The following is an 11,826-nucleotide window of genomic DNA, read 5'->3' on the forward strand; positions in this document are numbered from 1 at the left end:
AGTCTATAGTCTGGACTATAGAATAGCCTCTAGTCTGGACTATGGAACAGTCTATAGCCTGGAGTATAGCACAGTCTAAAGTCTGCACTATAGAACAGTCTATAGTCTGGACTATAGAAGAGTCCATAGTCTGGACTATCGAACTGTCTCTTGTCTGGACTATAGAACAGGCTATAGTTTGGACTATAGCACAGTCTATAGTCTGGACTATGAAACAGTCTATAGTATGGACTATAGATGCGTCTATAGTCTGTGCTATAGATCAGTCCATAGTATGTACTATAGACTAGTCTATATTCTGTACTATAGTGTGTTGTTGATGAATTTTTATCGAAAATGTTAATTTGTTAAAAATTTAACAAGTTTTACCAGAGTAAAAACATGTTAATAACATTAAAAAAACTTATGTAATTATTTTTATTATTATTTTATTTATTAATATTATTTAATATTTATATATTTAATTAACTTATTTAATTTCCGAATATTTTCTTTGTTTATAATTTTAACCCAAAAACCTTATACATTGAGCCGATTACCTAATAAGTTTTAATCAAAAATCGCGTGCTTTTTAACCTTTTTGTAATAAATGCAACATAATTACTATATTGTTTTGTATTTTGGGCGAATAATTAATACAAAAATATTATATAAAATGTTAAAAAAAAGAAAGAAAATCACTAGCGGAAAAATTTGGCAAAAAAAAAAAAAAAAACAAAAGCGGAAATGTTTTATATTGAAAACTTACCTGGTAAGTTTTTTCTACTACTATGTAGTTGTTGTAGTTTTACTACTCCGGTTGACGTTGTAAAAGTTTACTTTTTTTTTTGTTTGCTGTAACCAAAGACTAGTTACTATGACAACTTTTAGCAACTTTTACACAGCTGTAGCAAAATGTTTTTGTCTAGAGATGATGACCATACAAACTTACGTTAAGTAAAGTGCGAATAGTACGAAATGTGTTCGTTTAAAGGAAATTCAAATAAATTTAAAAAAATATTTTATTATTTTGCAATTCAACACGTATCCAAAAATAAAAGTGTTGTCAGGTAAAGTTTAACACTTGACAGCAGTTAGAAAGATGAGTATAGAAGACGGGGGTGGTGGTGTGGTATTATAAAACTGTAAAGTAAAAGATAAAAAACTATATATAAAAATATTGAAATCTGATACATAGTTGTACAATAAAAATAACAATAAAATATTAGATTTATAGAAAATTCACTGAGTCGAAGCCAGGTGGATAGGAAAAGTAGTAAAAACTAAACCAGTGTTGAGTTAAGCTCATAAAAAAATCTTTAGAGGTTTTAGAAATAATTTATGTTATAATAATTTCCTATAAAATATTAATATAATAAGAAAAATCTCCATGACCGACAATCAGACAAATGTTTAAATACACATTTGACTAGAAAATTTTAACTTCATAAACCAGATTCTGCCATAAATATAACCAAATTTGAGCAACTTTCGCTTAAATCTAGCAAAAAGTTTCAATATCACGAAAATTGCGATCAACCGACAATCAGACAAAAATCTCAAAATAACAAATCAGGCAAAAATTAAAATAGAAACAACTAAATTACTTATTTTCTTTGGATAAAATATAAGAGAATGCTAAAAAACTATCAAATAACCAGTCACCCGACAATCAGACAAAAATCTGTAAATCAATTTTATTTCGAAATTGTAGTCTTAAAGCATTAACAAGCTATAAGTTATTACATTAAAAGAGTTTCTTATTAAAACATACTTAAAATATTAAAAAACAAAGTTATCCGACAAACAGACAAAAATCTCAAAATAACAATTCAGACAAAACTAAAGTAAAATCGAACATATTATTGAATTAACAATATATTTTAATCTAATAAAAATCTATTTCATGCCTCAAACTCGAGAAAAATACAATCAACCGACAATCAGACAAAAATATGAAAATTAATTTTATATGAAACTTGTGTCCTTAGACTTTTCAAACAAGATTTTTATACTAAAATCTATTAAGAAATCACAAAATACCGAAAATTCCTTTCAACCGACAATCAGACAAAAATCTCAAATTAACAAATCAGACAAAATTAAAGTAAAATCAAACAAATTATTCCTTTAAAACTAGTTTCTTTTAAGAAAATTTAACGAAACATCTCAAAAACAAAAAATATTCCATCAACCGACAATCAGACAAAAAATCTCAAAATTATAAATCCAGCCAAATTATAATAAAATCGTGTCAAATATTGGATCAACAACATGTTCTTAGACTAAATTTAACTAAAATTTCTTAAAACCAAGAAATAGCCAGTCAACCGACAATCAGACAAAAATCTGAAAATCCATTAAATACAAATTTGAAAAGGCAGAATCTACGAAACTTTTAAAATATTTACCTTAAAAATATTCCTAATAAAAATTGTATCAAAATACTGAAAATACTGAAGTTATCCGACAAACAGACAAAATTTTCAAAGTAATAAATCAGACAAAATAACATTCAAATCACACACATTATTAAATAAACAACATTTTCTTTAACTAAAATGAAACATAGACCTTCAAATCTAAAAATATTTAGTCAACCGACAATCAGACAAAAATCTGAAAACTATAAATCGAACAAAATTATAGTCAAATCGTGTAAATTTTTTATATTAACAATATTTATTTATCAAAAAACTTAAGAAAATCGCTTTAAAGCAAAAATTATGCAGTCAACCGACAATCAGACAAAAATCTGAAAATTTACTTAAGGCAAAGAAACTTAAAAAATAAAAATTATTACCTTTATGAAGGTTTCCTAAACAAAAAATTTCTCAAACTACTGGAAAAACAAGTTATCCGACAAACAGACAAAAGTCTTAAAATAACAAATGAGTCAAAAAATAAGTTGTCCGACAAACAGACAAAAGTTTGGAAACAATAAATGAAAATAACGAATATTTAAATCATACAAATCTATAGTTTAGTAACATTTTCCTCTCAAACTTATTAACAGAAACATAAAATTCAATCATCCGACAATCAGACAAAAATCTCAAAATTGTAATTCTAACAAACTTTATATACCAACAGCTGATTTTACTAAAACACCACAAAAAAATATTAAACATTTCAAGCAATTATTTCAAAACAATAAACGAATTCCAGAAAACCATACAACCGACATTCAGACAAAAATATTCAAAAAATTTTCATCCCAAAACATAAATTTCTCTTAAAGCATTATAGCAAAAATTATTAAAAACTAAGTATGTCAGGCATGATTATTCCATACCAACCAAGAGTCTCATTTCTGTTGTTTCGTCTCCAAGTAATTATTATCTTGACTGTCCCCGTCCAATATTACTTTTATAAACTGTCTTGCTAGCTGTTGCTGGGACTCAGACAATAATATTTATATATGAGTAGTTTTTTTTTTTTTATTAAAACGCTAAAAATGTATCAAATTGCTTAAATATATACACCGTGAAAAAATGCCAACAGCAGAGGGGAAATATCTGCTTTATTAAAACATATTTAAACAAATATTTCTTTTACTTTTATATATAGTTGATTTATAATAGTATCAAGTTGCACACTAAACATAATAACGAAACGTAACAGTAAGTGTGACTATAGACTATTCTATAGTCCAGACTATAGACTATTCTATAGTCCAGACTATAGACTATTCTATAGTCCAGACTATAGACTATTCTATAGTCCAGACTATAGACTATTCTATAGTCTAAACTACAGACTATTCTATAGTCTAGACTATAGACTATTCTATAGTCTAGACTATAGACTACTCTATAGTCCACACTATAGACTATTCTATGGTCCGGACTATAGACTATTCTATGGTCCAGACTATAGAATATTCTATGGTCCAGACTATAGACTATTCTATAGTCCAGACTATAGATTATTCTATAGTCCAGACTATAGACTATTCTATAGTCCAGACTATAGTCTATTCTATAGTCCAGACTATAGACTATTCTATAGTCCAGACTATAGACTATTCTATAGTCCAGACTATAAACTATACTATAGTCCAGACTATGGAATAATCTATAGTCTTGACTATAGAATAGTCTTTAGTCAAGACTATAGATTGTTCTATAGTCCAGACTATAGACTGTACTATAGTCCAGACTGTAGACTGATCTATAGTCCAGACTATAGACTGTTCTATATACTACAGACTATAGACTATTCTATAGTCCAGACTATAGACTATTCTATAGTCCAGACTATATACTATTCTATAGTCCAAACTATAGACTATTCTATAGTCCAGACTATAGACTAGTCCGTAGTCCAGACTATAGACTATTCTATAGTCCAGACTATAGACTATTCTATAGTCTGCAGTCCAAGCTATAGACTATATTAAGTGGTTTCTTCTATATGATCTTTTGCAAGATTTCGGTTTTTTTTTTGCTAGACACTGTATTTTTTGTTTAGTTAAATTATTAGTTAAAATTATTATTTTTCTTTTGTTTACATTATTTATTTATGTTTAACATCATGTTTTTTTCGTGTTGATTTTGCAAGTTTACTTTTTATTATTTATTTATCTTTCACTTTAATTTGTTATAGTTTTTCTTCTTTTTTTTCAAAATCATTATAAAAAAAATAAATTATTTTCTCTACATAAACAAGACTATTGAATAAACTTCATATATTTTTTTGTGGATTTTAGCAAAAATTTTTTTCACTATAACATTTTACAAATTTTTTTAATTATTTATTTTTTAAACGAATATCTTTTTTTTTTTTTGCTACCTGGTAGTTAAATAAAAAAATATATATCGGTTTAATATTTCTTTAAATAAATTATATGTTTTCTTGGCTTTATAGTCTCTACATAAAAAAAAATTATTTTTATTGTTATTGTATTTTAATTTCGCTTAAATTGAAGCGTTGCAAAAGTTGTGGCACAGATGTTTTTCATAAAAAAATAATTTAGCTTGCTTTTTATTTAAACAATTTATTATTTGCCATACCGACTGCTTAAACTAAAGAAAAAAAAATATGCCAATGTTTGCAGTTTTTATTTAAGCAAATTAAAATAATTTTCTTAAAAAAAACTTCTGACCAAACAATTTTTTTTATTATCTGCTAAAGTCTGCCTTAGAAAAATTAATTTTTTGAAGGTCTTTTGTAAGCAAATCTATTCTATATTCTCCCCATCATGTCGAAGTAGTCTTTTGTATCTACTATTCACACTTGCAGTGTTGTAATCTTATATGTTTTGATTTGATTGACATATTTTGTTGGAATTATGTGTTGCGCTGACATTTCTGTCAAATTGATAGATTTTGTTTGACATTTGCCAACGCCAAGTCATGTAAAATTAATGTAACGCTGTAAAGGAGTGTATGGAATAGGAGACTGTTGGCGCCAGCGAGAAAATGAGGAACAGGAGGAATTTATCCGGGAGTATATATTGAGAAGCAGTATCAAATTTAATGATTTTCACTTTGGACTTGAGAATAGTCAGGTCAATAGAACAATTTTAAGTCTGGGCCATAGGATTGTCTATAGCAACGGTTCCCAAATGGGGGTCCGCGGACCCCTAGTGGTCCGTAGTAAAATCCTAGGGGGTCCGCGAAGACGAACGAAAAAAACCATGAATAAACAATATTCTGCTTTTATATGTATGTACAAATATCTCCAATTTTTGTGCAATAATCCCGAATTTTTTGGTGACTTTTTGAATTTTATTTTTTCGGCTGTTTATCAGGAAGAAGCTAGGCCCTACAAATTTATTGTATAACTTTTATAAAATAAAGTATTGCGTGATTTGTAATTTTTATTTCCTGTATATGTACTGAAATAATGGTTTTTATTTCAGACAAATAATACTCTGCCTTACAATTAAATTAGGGATACTGGTACCGGAGTATGAAGTTCAATTCAAAGACAAGCTTATTACAGATTTAAGTTTATCAAATTGTAAGCAAAAGTTTTTGAAAGGACTAAAATTATATATTTCCAAAACAGAGGTGACTCTTTATGTATCTCTTTATAAATATTCCAATCCGACGTGATACACAGATTTTAACTTGATTTTGTTGACCAATACGTATTATTAAATTAACATCAGAAAATCCATAGCGTTTCGCGTAAATATGTAGCCAAAAACCATGAAGTAAAATAATTCGTTGGTATTTTAAAATTCAAATTTAAGTTCCAAATTCACAGTACAAAGAGTTCAAATCATATATTATGCGGATAACGCATTCCGCAACAACATAGAAGAAGTCCAACTTTCTTATATTATTTTCCCGAAAACTTAGCTCACTTACTCAGTTCACCCTTTGCAATCGCAACAAATTTTTGAAACGTGACTCCTTAAGCACATGTGACAATATTTGATAAAGAAACCTTTTCGCTACCTTGAAGAAAAATGAACATGAAAGATCTCACGATCATAAAATTATACATCATGTTAACATATCAACAAAGAAGTCATTCTATCTTCAAAACATGCAATTGAAAACCTATCTGAAATATTATATATTCTCAAAGTACGGGAATATTTTATAGATATGACATCTCTACATTTATTAGACCTAGGAATTAATGAACTAGGTCAATTTTCGGATGGACAATTATTTAGAACAATAAGATATCAAAATATGTATGGAGGCCCGCGAAATTAAATAAGTTCTTCAAGGGGTCCGCGAAGTAAAAATCGGTGGGAACCGCTGGTCTATAGAATGGTCTATGGTCTAGACTATAGAATAGTCTATAGTTGAACTATAGGATAGTCTATTGTCTAGACTATAGCATGGTCCATAGCCTGAACTATAGCATAGTCCATAGTCAGGACTATAGAATAGTTTAAAGTCCGAGACTATAGACTAGTCTATAGTCTAGTCTATAGTCTAGTCTATAGTCTAGTCTATAGTCTAGTCTATAGTCTAGTCTATAGTCTAGTCTATAGTCTAGTCTATAGTCTAGTCTAGTCTTCTATAGTCTAGTCTATAGTCTAGTCTATAGTCTAGTCTATAGTCTAGTCTATAGTCTAGTCTATAGTCTAGTCTATAGTCTAGTCTATAGTCTAGTCTACTAGTCTAGTCTATAGTCTAGTCTCTAGTCTGTCTATAGTCTAGTCTATAGTCTAGTCTATAGTCTAGTCTATAGTCTAGTCTATAGTCTAGTCTATAGTCTAGTCTATAGTCTAGTCTATAGTCTAGTCTATAGTCTAGTCTATAGTCTAGTCTATAGTCTAGTCTATAGTCTAGTCTATAGTCTAGTCTATAGTCTAGTCTATAGTCTAGTCTATAGTCTAGTCTATGTCTAGTCTATAGTCTAGTCTATAGTCTAGTCTATAGTCTAGTCTATAGTCTAGTCTATAGTCTAGTCTATAGTCTAGGTCTATAGTCTGTCTATAGGTCTAGTCTATAGTCTAGTCTATAGTCTAGTCTATAGGTCTATCTAGTCTATAGTCTAGTCTATAGTCTAGTCTATAGTCTAGTCTATAGTCTAGTCTATAGTCTAGTCTATAGTCTAGTCTATAGTCTAGTCTATTAGTCTCGTCTTAGTCTAGTCTATAGTCTAGTCTATAGTCTAGTCTATAGTCTAGTCTATCGTCTAGTCTACTAGTCTAGTCTATAGTCTAGTCTATAGTCTAGTATATAGTCTAGTCTATAGTCTAGTCTATAGTCTAGTCTATAGTCTAGTCTATAGTCTAGTCTATAGTCTAGTATATAGTCTAGTCTATAGTCTAGTCTATAGTCTTTTCTATACTCTAGTCTATAGTCTAGTCTATAGTCTAGTCGATAGTATAGTCTATAGTCTTTTCTATACTCTAGTCTATAGTGTAGTCTATAGTCTAGTCTATAGTCTAGTCTATAGTCTAGTCTATAGTCTAGTCTATAGTCTAGTCTATAGTCTAGTCTATAGTCTAGTCTATAGTCTAGTCAATAGTCTAGTCTGTAGTCTAGTAGATAGTCTAGTCTATAGTCTAGTCTATAGTCTAGTCTACAGTCTAGTCTATAGTCTAGTCTATAGTCTAGTCTATAGTCTAGTCTATAGTCTAGTCTATAGTCTAGTCTATAGTCTAGTCTATAGTCTAGTCTATAGTCTAGTCTATAGTCTAGTCTATAGTCTAGTCTATAGTCTAGTCTATAGTCTAGTCTATAGTCTAGTCTGTAGTCTAGTCTATAGTTTAGTCTATAGTCTAGTCTATAGTCTAGTCTATAGTCTAGTCTATAGTCTAGTCTATAGTCTAGTCTATAGTCTAGTCTATAGTCTAGTCTATAGTCTAGTCTATAGTCTAATCTATAGTCTAGTCTATAGTCTAGTCTGTAGTCTAGTCTATAGTTTAGTTTATAGTCTAGTCTATAGTATAGTATAGACTATAGTCTTGTCTCTTTTAAAACTTTAAAATCTGATTTAATTTTTTTTTTAACAAAAGAAAGTTTCTGTAATTTCGTTAAAAAAAATTCAAGAAAATTTTCATACAAATTCCTTTTATTTGATAAAAAAAATTGCAAATTTAACGGTTAAATGCACCAAACAATGACAACAACTACAACAAAAACGACAAGAAATAATTGAAAAATAACAACAACCAGAAAGAGAAGAGGAAAAGAAGAAAAAAATAAAATTGCAACAGAATTTAAAAACAATAATAAAATAGTAAAACAGCAACAACAACAACAATCATATATTTACATACCAGAGAATTTTATATGAAAAGAGAAGCAACAAAAAAAGTAAAATAACTTCCACCTTGTTGTTGTTTTTGTAATAAATAACATGTTTATAATTGTTTAATCAGCTGTTCTCAAATAGTAGTTTGTTGTTGTTATTATTAATTTTTTGTTTTTCTGGGTTTTTTGTTTTGTTTTTGTAACAGCAGAGTAGGTGGTGCTGGAGAGTTAATAATTTAAGCTTGACCATTGCAGTAGTCAAATTACTATAGAAAAATTATTCTAAAAAACAACAACAATAACAGCAACATGTATACTTATAACAAGAATGCAACAAACACAATAATTTTAAAGAACAAGCAATTTGTAATTAAACCGTAATTACTCTCTTCCATATAGTGTTTGATTTGCTAGGGGAAAAGAGAGTAAGAAAGGTCATTTGTAAAGCACAACAAACACACAGAGTAAGTGTAAAAGGAAGTGTGAGGGAAAATACTAAAAGAAATTACAATTCAGCTAAGCAGAAATTGTATTCAGCTAAGTTAAACTGCAAAGATTTTAAATTTTTATAAAATTTTTCTTATTCAACTGAGAGCAGACACAATTCAGCTTAAAATTAATGTTATTTTTAAAGCTTTTCTTTAATAAAATAACAATTCAGCTAATAAAATTCTAATTCAGCTAAGCTAAAACTCTATTCAGCTAAGTAAAAATGTTAACAAATGATATTTTAACGCTAAAAATTTATCAATATAATAATTCAGCTAAAGAAATCCGAGTTTAAATGGACAAAAATTGTATTCAGCGGAGTAAAATTGTAAATTTTCATATAAATTATCTAATCCGGCTGAGTAAAATCTTAATTCAGCTAAAAATAGCTTAAATATTTCGCACTTTTTTATTAATTTTTCTAATTCAGCTGGGGAAAAACTCAATTTAACTAACATTAAATGTAATATTTAGCAATTTTTCGTAGAAAATCACAAATTTAGCCAACAATTTTATAATTCAGCTAAAGAAATCACAATTCAGCTAGACGAAAATTGTATTCAGCTATTGAAATTTAAATTCTTGTATTTAAAATTGTTAAAACTATTGCTTTTTGTAGAATTTCTCTAATTCAGCTGGGAAAAACTCAATTCAGCATAAAATAAATGTATTATTTAGAGTTTTCATATTAAAATTAGCAATTCAGCTGAACTAAAATTACAAGCAGCTATTCACATTTTCTACACAGCTATTGTAAGTTATTAAAATTATAGATTTTTATAGAAAGTTTGTTATTCAGCTTGGAAAAAACTCAATTCAGCTAAGTTTTAATTGAAATAAAAAGCAGCATCATTAATTTTCTTTAAAGAAAAAGTAATTCAGCTGAAGTAAAACTGATAATATGAAATAATTTAAGTAATTTTTTACTATTTTCCAATAAATTTTAGCAATTCAGCTAAGAAATCTCCAATTCAGCAAACAAAAACCATAATTCAGCTAATAAAACCACAATTCAGCTAAGAAAACCACATTACCTATTCAAATAAAGCAATTCAGCTGAACAAATATGTAATTCAGCTTTTCAATTTTCAATTCAGCTAAGAAAACCACAATTCAGCTAAGAAAAATAACATTTCCTATTTAAATAAAGCAATTCAGCTGTTAAATAACTAATTCAGCTAAACAAAAATATTATTCAGCTTTTGAATTTTCAATTCAGCTAAGTAAAATAGTTAAAATTATTGATTTTTTATATAAATTCTCTAATTCTGCTGGCATAAACCTCAATTCAGCTAAGAAAACCTCAATTTAGCTAACAAAAATCACATTTCCTATTAAAATAAAGCAATTTAGCTGATAAAAACCAAATTCAGCTGAACAAAAATGTTATTCAGCTTTTAAATTTTCAATTCAGCCAAGTAAAATTGTTAAAATTATTGATTTTTTATATAAATTCTCTAATTCGGCTGGCATAAAATTCAATTCAGCTAAGAAAACTTTTGAATTTTCAATTCAGCTAAGTAGAAAGGTAAAAATTATGGATTTTTTATATAAATTTTGCAATTCAGCTGGGATAAAACTCAATTCAGCTAAGAAAACTACAATACAGCTGACAAAATACACATTTCCTCTTAAGTTAAAGCAATTCAGCTGTTAAAAAACTAATTCAGCTGAACGAAAATGCAATTCAGCTGTTCAAATTTTAATTTAGAAAAGTAAAATGGTTAAAATTATTGATTTTTTTTATATTAATTCCCTAATTCAGCTGGAAAAAAACCTTATTCAGCTAAGACATTATGTAATATTTAACAATTTTTTCATCAAAACTCAACAATTCAACTAAGAAAATATTCATTCAGCTACGAAAATTTGAATAATTCTCTGTCTAACTAACTGAAAGGGACCTATAACTGAGGTCATCGCTAGATTACTTACTTTTTATGCAATTTTTTTAATCCTTTTTAAAGTGGTGTTTCGTAGATTTTGAACTCTATTCAATAATTTTTAGTTTAAAACTTCTAAATTATTTTAAAATATTTGTAAAAATTTTGCTGTTTTTTTTTTTAACAATTTTCATCACTTTTTTTTAGCAATTTTTAATTTATCTTTAATTTTCTTTTAATATTTTCTTCAATTTTTTTTCTTATAAACAACTTATAAAAAATAAAATTTTCTTTTATTTTATAAAAATATGTATGTATGTATTTGTGGTTTTCTTAAATTACGTTTTCTTTAACAACAAATTTTTCTGTTAAAAATATTGCTTTAAAATTTTAAATCTTTTATTTATATTTTCTTAACAAAAATTCACACGCGTTAATCGAAAAAAAAATATAAAAAACACACACACAAACTCTAAAAAATTGCATTAAATGCAGCTAATTTGTGTTTTTTTATTTATCTAACCAACTGTTAAACGAACCGTACGTTTTGAAACTCGTTTTAAAACTAAATTCATTTATTGCTTAAGCAACACGTTGTTTAGTTTAATAATAAAAGTGGTGGTTTAAATAAACTTAACATACAGCTTAACAGTAACTTTAAAGCTTAAACTGCTGTTAACAGCAAAACAAATACAACATAACAGACCAACACATACTAAAACCAGAGGTAAACAACTAATAACAGTAGCAAAACAAGAGAAAATTTTGGTAACATAATTAAACTCACCACCAAGAAAGTT

General features: G+C 27.6%; 1 long non-coding RNA gene across 1 annotated transcript; it reads right to left on the reverse strand.

The window, feature by feature from the left end:
- Positions 1-819: 819 nt before the first annotated feature.
- LOC119608872 lies at positions 820-11,577 on the reverse strand. The gene is made up of 2 exons (XR_005231876.1): positions 11,079-11,577; positions 820-1,122 (listed from the first exon to the last, which is right to left on the reverse strand). It is a non-coding gene; the product is annotated as an uncharacterized LOC119608872 (long non-coding RNA).
- Positions 11,578-11,826: the final 249 nt, after the last annotated feature.

Source organism: Lucilia sericata, unplaced genomic scaffold (assembly GCF_015586225.1).
Source record: "Lucilia sericata isolate MDLA Ls3-8-SP2 unplaced genomic scaffold, ASM1558622v1 Contig000893F_arrow, whole genome shotgun sequence".
Lineage (NCBI taxonomy): Eukaryota > Metazoa > Arthropoda > Insecta > Diptera > Calliphoridae > Lucilia > Lucilia sericata.